Raw genomic sequence first — 12,104 nt, forward strand, 5'->3', positions numbered from 1 at the left:
TGTGTTTAGAGTTTTATCACTGAGGTGATATGTAGCCTACATTTATTTTTACAGATGTCCACATGAGAAACAATTACCGTCCGAATCGGGCTTTAGGCTACATGAAGATTTCCAAGACATGAAATGTTCCTACACGCCTGGCAGCCTCATTCCTAAGCATAAAATATGTATTAGCTACTATAAAAACCCTCAAGGGTCTTGAAGAAAAAAAGCACAATTTCATAAAATGTTTGATCAGAGCAACTGAGAAAAACCTGTAAGAAGAACATCATCTCCATGGTCAAACATGAAGGTGGACCAATACTGTTATAGGAATTTTTGCTGTTGCATGAAGTGGAAATGTTGACCGTATGAATGACATGGGTTCTTTGTAGTATCGGGCCATTTTGGCAAGAATTGTGATGCCTTTGGTGCATGCTTGATAATCAGTGGACAGCCATCCCATATATCCAAATCTACTCAAGCTTGGTTCGGGGATTGGTCATAGAATGTTCTGGAGTGGCCTATTAAGTCTCCAGATTTAAATCTCCAAAAAATATTTGGTTGAATTTGAATAGAGCTGTGGCAATGTGAAAACCAAAAATCATCAGTGATCTGTAAGCTTTTTCAGGCGAGGAATGGGCTAAGATTGCAGTAGAGAGGTGACAGAAGCTTCTAAGCACTTACAGGCCGTGTTTATTAGAGGTTATAAAGAATAAAATATTTTAACTTTACATTCTCAGAATCACTCAAATGTGTATTAATAAACTTTCTCTAATATAGTTTACCAATGGCTTTATTAAATTGTTTTCATAAAATTTTGTTCTCGGCAGGTCAAGGGGGTTGGATAAATTTGATTGCAACTGCATAATTACAGTATGTATAATCCAATTAACATTGTTTCAGTGGACTTCTGGTGGCCTTGGATGATCATAGCTGGAGCAGCAGTTGGAGGAGCAGTGCTACTTGCGCTCATCATTATCGCAATGAAAGTTTTTAAACGTAAGTATTAGCAGTCAGTAGCCTATGCTTTACTTCTGTTTCATGCGATCAGCTTCAAAGTTAATGAAGTTTCACATTAAGTTAAAACACAGTATATGGATTTTATTGTAAAGGCAGCTTATTTAGGAGCTTTAACGGAATTTAAAAGATTTATGACAGCAAAGGATCGATTATGTACAAATAATAACTTCACATATTCCTTTGTACTTGATGTGTATTTTTGTAAATAAACTAGGGCTGTCAAATGATTAATCACGATTAATCACATCCAAAATAAAAGTTTTGTTTACATAATATATGTATGTGTACAGGGTATATTTATTATGTATATATAAATACACACACATAAATTATATATTTAGAAAATATTTACATGTATATACATTTATATATTTATATTCTTATATTTTATATTATATATAAATATATTTAATATATAAACAACATATTCTTCTTAAATATATACATGCATGTGTGTGTATTTATATATACATAATAAATATACACAGTATACACACATATATTATGTAAACAAAACTTTTATTTTGGATGTGATTAATCGTGATTAATCATTTGACAGCCCTAAAATAAACTAATTATGAAATAAAGATATAGCACAACAAGAAAAAATACACATTTGTATAAAAACAATTTAATTCAAATTAACATCAGGACATATTCTGTGACATCAAGAAAACAGCTTTGTCACATCACTATTTTGATTTATTTCATTAAAAAATTATAATTTATCGCATTAATTTCATAAAAGCCTTGGAATTGTTGTTGAGACATCAACTGCAGCCTCACAAAAAACATGCTTTAGATTATATAAGCTTGAATTGCGATCATGGCTATGCAGCTTAAAGTGCATTATAGTTAATACTAAATTAATATATTGAAATTGAGTGTTTTAATGATTAAGTAAGTTATTCTTAATATGGCTGTTATAATTTAAAAATATTTTTCTTTTCTTTCAGGTCAAACAGTTGATGAAGTAACCTATGCATCAGTTATCCATAGGTCACACAACTCCAATGAGAGCAATGGTAATCTTTTAAAATTACTCCAATACCCTTTGTTTCTTTTGACATGCATCTCATGTACCTTCCGTCTCTTTCACTAGATCTTGTGCATAATAACCTCATTAACTGCTCTACTGAGGACTAGGGTCGTGTCAGCTCAGATACTGTCTTATATGCAACCGTCAAAGAGAGGACATGAAAAGAACAACACAACATCACAATTATTAAAATTTCAGATAAAAGTTGAACTGAATCAGCCTGTTTTGTTCTACAGATTTCTCTATGCATTACTGTTTAATATTGCAACACCTAGATCTAAAAGGGTGAATCAAACACTGGGGCTGCACAGGGAAAGGAGAATTAAAGTTATGCAACCTATTGGCCTCAAATTACACTTTTATATACAGATTGTGGAAACATATGGAAAAACCTGACTGTAATCAGAGAGTGATCAGAGAGACTGAGAGTGCATTCTCATCAATGCTAACAGACAGGTTGCATGCAGTATCAAGATGAAGGTACAGAATTTCTGTTTTAAAGTATTGTTGGCTCAGCTGCATTGAATAGAGACTGTCTAGTATGTAGTGTCTAAGATGCAACCGCATTACTTGAATTATCACCTACACCATAAATAGACATGACCACAGATGCAGTAGAAGCAAGAGTCATATCCTGTGCTTGTCTGTATGTATTATGTTGACTCTTCTGTTCCGGTCCTGTTTCTACTCATCATTCCTATTTTGTCTTTTTAGTTCATTACCCTCTTTTGTATATATAGCCCTCAAACTTTGGCAGGTCTTGGTTTGCGAGCAGTTATGTTAGGGTTTTCAGTTGCACTCACTGTTTATAGTGTTTTAGTTCTGTTCCTTGTTTTGTAGTGTTTTGTTTGTTGTGGTTATCCTTATTAAAAGTTCATTTACATTTGGATTCTGTCTCTCATCACCTCTGACTTCACCTACATCACCTTTTTTCATTGTATATCTAGACTGAAAAATTTGTAGAACTGTAGAACATGATAGCTTTGTGAAACTACTGCATTAAAGGGTTAGTTAAGCCAAAAATGAAAATTACACCATGTTTTACTCACCCTTGTGGCATCCTAGGTGTATATGACTTTCTTCTTTCAGACGAATCCAATCTGAGTTTTATTAAAAAATTGTCCTGGTTCTTCCAAGCATTAGAATGGGGATAGGCAGGTGTTTTTGTTCAACAGTCCAAAAGTAGTTAAATAAAGCACATCCATCCATATTAAAAAGTGCCTCACATGGCTCCGGGGGATGAATAAAGGCCTCCTGTTACCAATCTATGCATTTTTGTTAGAAAATTACCCATATTTATTTTCCATAATATAAATTATCCATGTTATCTATGCACTTTATTTAACTACTTTGGGACTTTTGAACAAAAACACCCATCTACTCCTATTCTAATGCTTGGAAGAGCCAGGACAATTTTTAATATAACTCCGATAAGATTCGTCTGAAAGAAGAAAGTCATATACACTTAGGATGCCTTTAGTGTGAGCAAAACATGGAATAATTTAAATTTTTTTGGGTGAACTAACCCGTTAAATGCAAAATCCTGTTCAAACTGTCTCGAAAATATGAAAAAAATGTTCCTTTAGCAGATTTGAAGTCACACTGTAAAATCCAATAGTTTACCTTACTTAGATATAATTGGTTATCTTTACTTAGTTGTTATAATTACTAGATTTTATTAAGTTACAGCTAATTTTAAGGCAAATAAAACAACTCAATGCAATAAGTAGCTCTTACATAAAGGGATCATATGATGTTGCTAAAAAGAACATTTTGTTGAGTATTTGGTGTAATGCAATTTGTTTATGTGGTTTAAGGTTCAAAAAACACTATTTTCCACATATTGTACATTGTACATTGTTTTCCCTCTATGTCCCGCCTTTCTGAAACGTGTTGATTTTTACAAAGCTCATCGGTTTGAAAAGTGATGTGTACGCTGATTGGCCAGCTATCCAGTGCGTTGTGATTGGCTGAATACCTCAAGTGTGTGATGGAAATGTTACGCCCCTTAACAAATTGTGATGGCGTCTCCTTGCACGATGAGACAAAACCAATAAAACCCATTACAAACCAGGCATTTGTTGCATCCAGTGGGAACATAATTACTGATTATAATGACTTATACTGTGTTTTTACGCATTGCATTGCATATTGTGCTGCGTAAACATAAAACCATGTCTGCATTTATGATCGGAGAAACGTCAAACAAGCGCTACTATACATTGCTTAAAACTTGCGTTTGAATCATCAGTGGCAAATTCTTTAAATATAAAACAGGTACTTACAGGCAATGAGTCAGTAGCGCCAGACTGTCCTTGCAAAGTGCGAATTTCCTCACTTTATAGAACAGCCTTTTAGCACAGACCCATTGTAGGCTAGTCTGCAGGTTCAGGAAACACTTCTACTTAAAATGTGTCACACAGCGCCACACACTGCGGGCTTGAGTGAGGAACGGCCGGTGGGTTAGAGAACGACGCAGCCGGTGGATTCGACAAAGGACACATGTGACGACCCCGGGCTGGACTCCACTTCGATGTATTTCCTCAGCGATCAGCACGGATCAGCTCTAGACATGATGAAGCCGATATCGTCCTCTTTTGGAAGGCCAAACAAAGTAGTTTAGCTTTCAAAACGAAACACAGCGTCTCCACAACATGGCAGAAACGGCAACAATACTATAGAGAGAATAATTGGACAATTGCATGAACAATTGGGCGGTGTTATGCAAATCTTCCCACAAAGTGACGTAGACGTTGGGGTGTGTTTAAACAAGGCATTTTAGGAGGGCGTGGTTGACTCTTAACTTTTATAAAGAACATCTCTTTGGATTTGAGATTTTAGTCTTTGCAACTTTACAGATCTTCTTTATGCACCAAGAGCTTGTAACACTCCAAAGAGAAAGAAGGAAAAATTTAAATCGCATCATATGACACCTTTAAAATATTCAAGTAGCCACAACAAACCGGTGACATTAATTCACCAGTAAGAGGCTGCAGTGTGCTAATGTGTTGCTAATGTGCAACAAAACAACAGAAGAAGAAATAAGGACTGTTAGAGAGCATGCTCAACAAGCAATGTTTTGAATTTGTGCACCGATTTTGCTGAAACTAGGAGAGACTGCTTGCATTTTACCACTGGACAAAGACTGATTACTTCTACACAATAATAATAAGGCAAGATTCAAAAAATAATTGTGTGCGAATGTATCTTTCTATGTGCTGATCATTTTAACTGACTAACATTAACTCCTTGTCAGCAGCACCAGTGTTAGCAAACAGGCACCAAATATCTTTGCTATACTGCTTTTAGAACAAAACCTATATAAATACAGAACTTGTGGCGTATTTTGGAGAATTTAAGACTTTTTAAGACTTTTTTATTTCCCAAATTGAAAAATGTGTTGCTAGTTTAAAATTAAAGCATGAAAATTCCTGGGTACAATTCAAGAAAATGACAAAAGTCGCCAAGATGAGCTCACAGTAGGTTTTAAAGTAAATCTTTACTTTACTGATAGTATTAATTGTTTACAGTAATCTTTTGCAATGTTCCCTCTATAATTTTTAGAACACTGTGAGGTTTTGGCCACTTCTTAGGTTAAAGTAGTTTTTCAATTGACAATTTTATTGTAAACATTTTGAAAACATCACAATCATAGTCATTACATTATCACACATTTAAGATGTGGGGTAAGTGATTTTTCAAAAACGCTTTAGAAAACTGATTCGGCCGTGTAGCAAAACAAACTTGTAGACAATCAGCAGTAAGGGGCATGTCTACTCGTGATGTGGAGGAGAGAGCATTCAGTGCACAGGATGGACATTGTCATTAGCCGAGTCGAGCAACAGAAAGATAGAGATGGTGGACAAAAAACAAAAGAAGGCTTAAGGCAAGAAGTAGGACCTACATAAATATCAGATCAGTTTTCCAGCGCTGGAGAGAACTCGAGGAACGGAAGGCCTGCGATCGAACGCCGAGGTTGCTCTGTTTCTCCTCGAGAGGTAAGTAATACTGTGATTGCACCGCAACAGCTAATGTCTGTCTAGTACACTGGACGTGACAAAGCGACCATTGAAAGTCATTAGAAATTTGTGTCAATACTTCATAAATAGAACGCAGCAGGTGTTTTCTGTCGGGCATTTGTCGTGTCGAGTGCATCCAGTGTAGACCATAGATATGTATATATATATCTATGATGTAGACAGCATCACTGATTATAATGAGTTCTATAGTATATTGTTGGGCTACGCCACTCGCGTCCGGTGTAGACACGGTGTAACATTGGTTTTGCTTTGTTTCACAGAACTAATCGTTTCCTGGGTTGCGTACGTATGTGTGGGGCGGAGCTATCAAAATAGGGGCGAGACCCTTTTGGGGTAGGGGCGTGTTTGTTTTGGTGATTTCAAATGTCAACATTGGCTAACAGAAATTGCTTACCCCACCTTTAAACTGAATGAGCTCCTTGTCTTGCAGTAATTATTTCTTTGCTGTGTTGGAACACTTAGTACAGTAACACAGAAGAAATGCTGCTTTTGAATTGGTTTTATGACTGAGGCCTCAAGTAGATATGTATTGAAATTTTCTTTCTTTTTCTTGTCAAGCATGCAAATATAAAGGAATGAATGTGTCTGTAATCTACAATTCACAACAATAGTGGAACTTGCCTTTAACTGGAGAATTATTTGTCATATTTAGGAAAAGTGCTTGTGACAGCTGTCTTCTCTGAACAGTGGTCTTGTGAACACCGGCCTTAGTACACTGAAGGTAATGTATTTCGTTTTTAAACTGTTATACAGCAGTAGAGCAATTTTTGACTCAGTCATGTGCTACACTTTATTTACAATTTCAAATAATTTCTTGCGGATCCAGTATACCTGTAACCGTATTTCCATATTTGTAACTGTATTTCTTTTCTTCCTTTCTTTTTAAAAATCTAAGAGGACACTTCACACCCTACATCCCCTAAATGTATGTTGCTACCTTAAATGTTTTCAGTATTTTTTATTATATTTAATAATAATATTTAAAATAAACAGCGTCAATGACTTCTTTATTGACACTTTGACAAACATATTTGTACTGTAATTTTTTGAATGCTTTTTTACTTCTAGAACCCAGATTTGACAGAACAGTTTCAGAGCAGAGCAGTTTCAGTTATATTTCCACTTGAACTTGGTTAGGCATGGTCTGATTAATTGTTCTTGATCCAGAATTCTTAGCCGAACACACTGAACCGTGATGTAGAATGCCTGGAGTGACGTCGCTGCTCAGGATTGGTCGTTTGTCTTTTGCCTAGCCACCAGTTTCTCTGTTGCTGGCCAAGCCTGTTATTTGAGTGAAGTTAACAAGTTAATAGTAAAATTAAAAGAAATTGTGTCTTCTGCCATCATTGTTCAGGGTAGTACTGCAAAGAACAGTCTCCAGGGTCTACCTCGACCATTTGCTTCTGGACTGCCATGTGCTACAATTGGATTACTGCTACATTTGGATTACCCTAATACTGTGAAGAACACTTACAGTATGATGTTTGACTTGGGACAGAAAAAAACCCATTGGCAACTTGTGTGGCCAACTCAGTGCCCTTAAACTCATCGTACTGCTACCTCCACTGTTTAGCATACCCTAAATCAGATTGTTTTTGCTTTGTTTCGAAATGTTTGTAATACAAAACATAAAAAAATCTATTACCTTTAACTTTGAACTGTCACTACCTTAAATTTATGTGTAATTGTATCTGTGTGAAGAATAGAACATTGTTGTCATGAATTTGTAAGGATGTTTGAAGCACTCAAGTTACTGGAGTAATGCTTACTTGTTTTTTTAAGGCAATCGGTTTGCATGCTTTAAGTAAACTAGATTGCTATTCAAGTAAATACAACTTAGAAATTCTGAGTTGCAGGAAATGTTACACGAGTTAGTTCAACTTTAATAAATGAGTTGTTTGAAATACGCACATAGTTTTGTACTTAATTATTTTGTTGTTGAAAACAGTGATTCTGAGTTACCAGAACGTGCCTGTAAGTTTACAACACTAAATAAACCTTTGTTGTTAGTACAAATTACTATTCTTATTTCACTTTACTTTTTTTTTCAAGGCAATCAGTTTGCATGCTTTTTTTAAAGTAAGGTTTACTAATTAGAATTTACATGAAATTCTTGCCAATGTTTTAATTGCTTGTAGAATTTATACTCAAAAATAAAATAAAATATTAAATAATTTATTTTCTGTAGAATGCTTAAATATAAATTTGACATCTTTCATTGCAGCTTTATGTTCATTGCGCTGTATTTGCTCAAAATCGTGGTGTCTTTGATCTCTGGTGGCTATCATGAGAACTTTTAAACCTCAAACACAACACCCATCAATAGCTTTATAATAGGTTTGCCATTTCCAGTGTCAATGCCATTGAAAAGTGGGCAGTAAGTAGAATAGATATCATTGCATGTTAGATGACAGAATATGGGAAAATTATATTACTATTATTAGTACAGCGAATTTGGCTCTTCCTTTTTACTATCGATAGAGATACAGTATCATCCATATTACATCTGTTTGTATAGCAATAACAGTCTTTAGGAAGTCTGGCTTTTAAAAGTCACACCTGACAGTGGATGTCTAGATGTGCACTACTATCCCCATATCTGGTGGTCTTGATATGGCAACTACAGTCAAATAGTCTACAAATGGTCATTATTCCTTCTTGTATAGATATAGATATTTTGAATAAATTCAATTTAGATTCAGTGATTTTTAGATTTTTCAGTGCACATCCAAGATTTTTGTCAAATCAGTTTCTTCCATTCTTAGCCTTTTCATATAGGCTACAGTATCTAACTGGACAGTAATATTCATCATTTATCCTAAAAGCCACATTCATGCTTTCATTGTTTAGGACCTGTTCGATATAATTCCAACATAACACATTTAATAAAGGAAAATACGTACAGGAGTAGTCTATTCTGAAAGTACTTTTATCATCCTCATGTCAGTAGATGGGCCTTTTTGTTTTGCCTCAGACCTATAAAGGCCACAATACACTACAAAAGTATACTACAAGTTGTAACAAGTTGTAATTTAACTTTGGCTTTCATTTTATTTTTGTTTTCAGATGTTCATTGTAACTTACATCACACAATAATTTCATGTAACCTTGGTTCCCTGAATAGGGAACAAGACGCTGCATCCCTTTCATAGAAGTGAACCTATAAAGGGAACAGAAGAATATAACCATCACGGATCGCTTGTCAATATAACACTCCCACCTTGTGGCTTGTTACCTTAGTGCCACTAATAAACCTGCATTGACACTGAAGGCACGATCTTCATGTCATTACTTGTAATCTTTATAAAAATGACTGGGTCTGACATATAAAGCATTAAACATTTCCGTCATGTTTATTTGCACTATTAAACTGATGTATAATTCAGGTTCCTTTGGGATACTCATTTCAACGTACTGTGATTTGGGACACATTAGTGATTGTGTGAATGGAGTCGATCCCAGTACAATACTGACATCCAGCGACCACACAGTGGAGCCCCATCCTCGTTCTGACGAGACACCTGTGGGTATTGGTGAGATACTTCTAAAACAAAGTATGGCATGCCACACTGCAGGACATTACATTATAAAATAGTTTTTAAAAATAACTATAATAATGTTTTAATAGACCACATTTGCTGAAAATATTCCATTGGCAAGAAGTTTGGGGAAGGAGAATGCAGCTCCATCTTTGAAGGGACCTGCAGTGAGGACCACCTTCAGGTGGCTGTAAAATTCACAGCAGAATTGGAAAACAAGCCGTACATGAGCCTTGTGAGAAGACTGCTCTCTCTGTCTCTAGACTGTCATCTCCTCTCAGTCACAGTTTGCAGTTTTTACCACTTTTAATGTAAATTAAAGAGTACAAATAGAGTACAAATATTTTAATAGACAAACAGACTGGGCTAAATCCTTTTTTGAGAAACCACTCCTATCTAACTTTTCTTCTATCCTGACCATCCACACCAGGCCCCAGCTGTCACCACTGGACAAGCAGGACAATCCCGACCAATACATCATGGTCTTAGAGCAGCCCTTGCCCTCCATTTTTGGCAGCATTATGACAGGCTCTTCAGTGAGGGGATGACGTGTCATTTCATGCGGCAGGTGACTGATACTGATGCCATGTGCTGTTCCAGGGGCATCTTCCATCAGGAGATCAATTGCAGAATCTCCTTGTCAACATAAACACACTGGAGGTCATATTGACTGATTTCGGATGTGGGGAAACGCTCGTCCTACAACTCCTATAGTAGTATGTATTGTCTTGTGAAAGTGTAGTTTCAGACTTAAACTGTACACCATGACCTAATTAGATTGGACACAGCGAGATATTAGAAATGCACAACATTTTTAGAAGAAAAGCCAATCATGATATTATTTTTGTTGACTAAAACTAATGGAAATTCAGTCAGACTAAAGTACGAAAACAGTGGTAAAACAAAGTTTCATATGTGACAAACTATTTCCTCCAGGGACAACAAGCTACTGCCCTGGTGAACACATCGAGAAGGGGAAGCAGGCAACAGTGTAGTCGCTGGTGGTGTTGCTTTTTCACATGATCACTGGCCTTTAAACAGACAGCAGCGACACCAATCTGATGCATGTCGATGTCTGGTTCAAGCCGGGCTTCTCAGATGGTGAGAATTTCATTACAACAAAGAAGGACAATTGCAATTCCTAATCATGCAAAACAGAGAAAACAGTGGCATTATAAAATATGTTCTTATGGATGAAGCAGTAATCTTTCTCAGTTTTTCAGCTTAGAGAGCAGATGTAAAGTTAAAGATTATATTCAGACATCTCTACATCTCTCTGCACAGAATGCTGCCATTTGATTTGGGGTTGCCTAAGAGGGACCCAGAGCAAAGGCTTCATGCTCATCCATGACTGGTTCAAGGTATTAAGTCTAAGACAAGCTAAAATTATTTTGAATACATATTGTTGGTTTGATTTGATTATCTGAATAAAGACATGAGCTTCAGGCCCCCTTGCAGTGTCTTGTGGGCTAACGTGGATTGCCCCTCCATCCCTCCAGTCTTAGCGTCTTGTGGGGCTGGCAGGTAGGGGTTGCATCTGGTGCCTTGGCTTGAGGCAGAAGTTTTAGAGTCTTGCAGAAGTACTTGCCTAGGGATGTGTATTGTAAATAGAGCTCCCTTTCTTAGCCGCCTTGGGTCCAGAGATCCTTTCAGTGCCGTTTCAGAAATCCCAGCCACCAAATGTTCCTGTCACTGTTGCCCATTTCACAGCTTTACTGCACAGCTTTACCCAGAGGTTCTTCACTTCAAAAGGTTCTCATCACAGACATCCACATCATAGAGATCATGTCAGTGCTGCTCCAGAAATCAGTGAATGCTGCCCTAAAGATTCCTGATGCTGCTGTTCCAGAACCTCCTGAACTCAGAGAGGTCAGAGTCCAGGGTGTCCGCGGGGTTTTAAAAAGTATTAAAAAGTGATAAATCAAAATTGTCAAATTTAAGGCCATTAAAAGTGTTAAATGTGGTCTCAGAGGTATTATTTTTTTCCAAATTAGGTATTATTTTTTCAGACTATCAGGTGTCCTATTCTGATTGAAATTCTATCTGCGTTCGCGTTAGTTCGTTTAAATATGGGCTTTAGCATATCTGGGCACATAATCAAAGATCTTTCGTCTCCGTCTCAACGTATGTTTGATGCTGACGTCATATTCAGTGGTCGTTCGGCATCATCTCAGAACACTGCGCGCTCAACAGAAGTGGCTGGCTTACGTTTTATTTTAGACTTGCTTCAAGGCATATCTTCAAGGCATATCTTCAACGACTGGACAACTATCGACGTCTTCATGGGCAAATGCAAGTTTTCTAATAGCTGGGTTAACGACCCAGCGTTTAAGGACTGGCTCAGGCCTGTAGTAGGGAATAACAGGCAGGCTTATTGTTCGGTGTATAAAAAAAAATTTATGTCAACTGGATGGGAGCTAACGCACTTCGGTCGCATATGCAATCCACTAAACATAAAAATGGAATGCGTGCTCGGAGAGAGCA

General features: G+C 36.6%; 2 long non-coding RNA genes across 2 annotated transcripts; both read left to right on the forward strand.

Moving 5' to 3' along the window:
• The first annotated feature begins 879 nt into the window (after positions 1-879).
• Positions 880-2,930, forward strand: LOC122137368. The gene is made up of 3 exons (XR_006154798.1): positions 880-981; positions 1,959-2,027; positions 2,105-2,930. It is a non-coding gene; the product is annotated as an uncharacterized LOC122137368 (long non-coding RNA).
• A 6,187-nt stretch (positions 2,931-9,117) lies between these two features.
• On the forward strand, positions 9,118-10,244 carry LOC122137369. Its single transcript, XR_006154799.1, has 2 exons — positions 9,118-9,855; positions 10,051-10,244. It is a non-coding gene; the product is annotated as an uncharacterized LOC122137369 (long non-coding RNA).
• Positions 10,245-12,104: the final 1,860 nt, after the last annotated feature.

The sequence above is a fragment of the Cyprinus carpio genome, chromosome B5 (genome assembly GCF_018340385.1).
Source record: "Cyprinus carpio isolate SPL01 chromosome B5, ASM1834038v1, whole genome shotgun sequence".
NCBI classification, from domain to species: domain Eukaryota; kingdom Metazoa; phylum Chordata; class Actinopteri; order Cypriniformes; family Cyprinidae; genus Cyprinus; species Cyprinus carpio.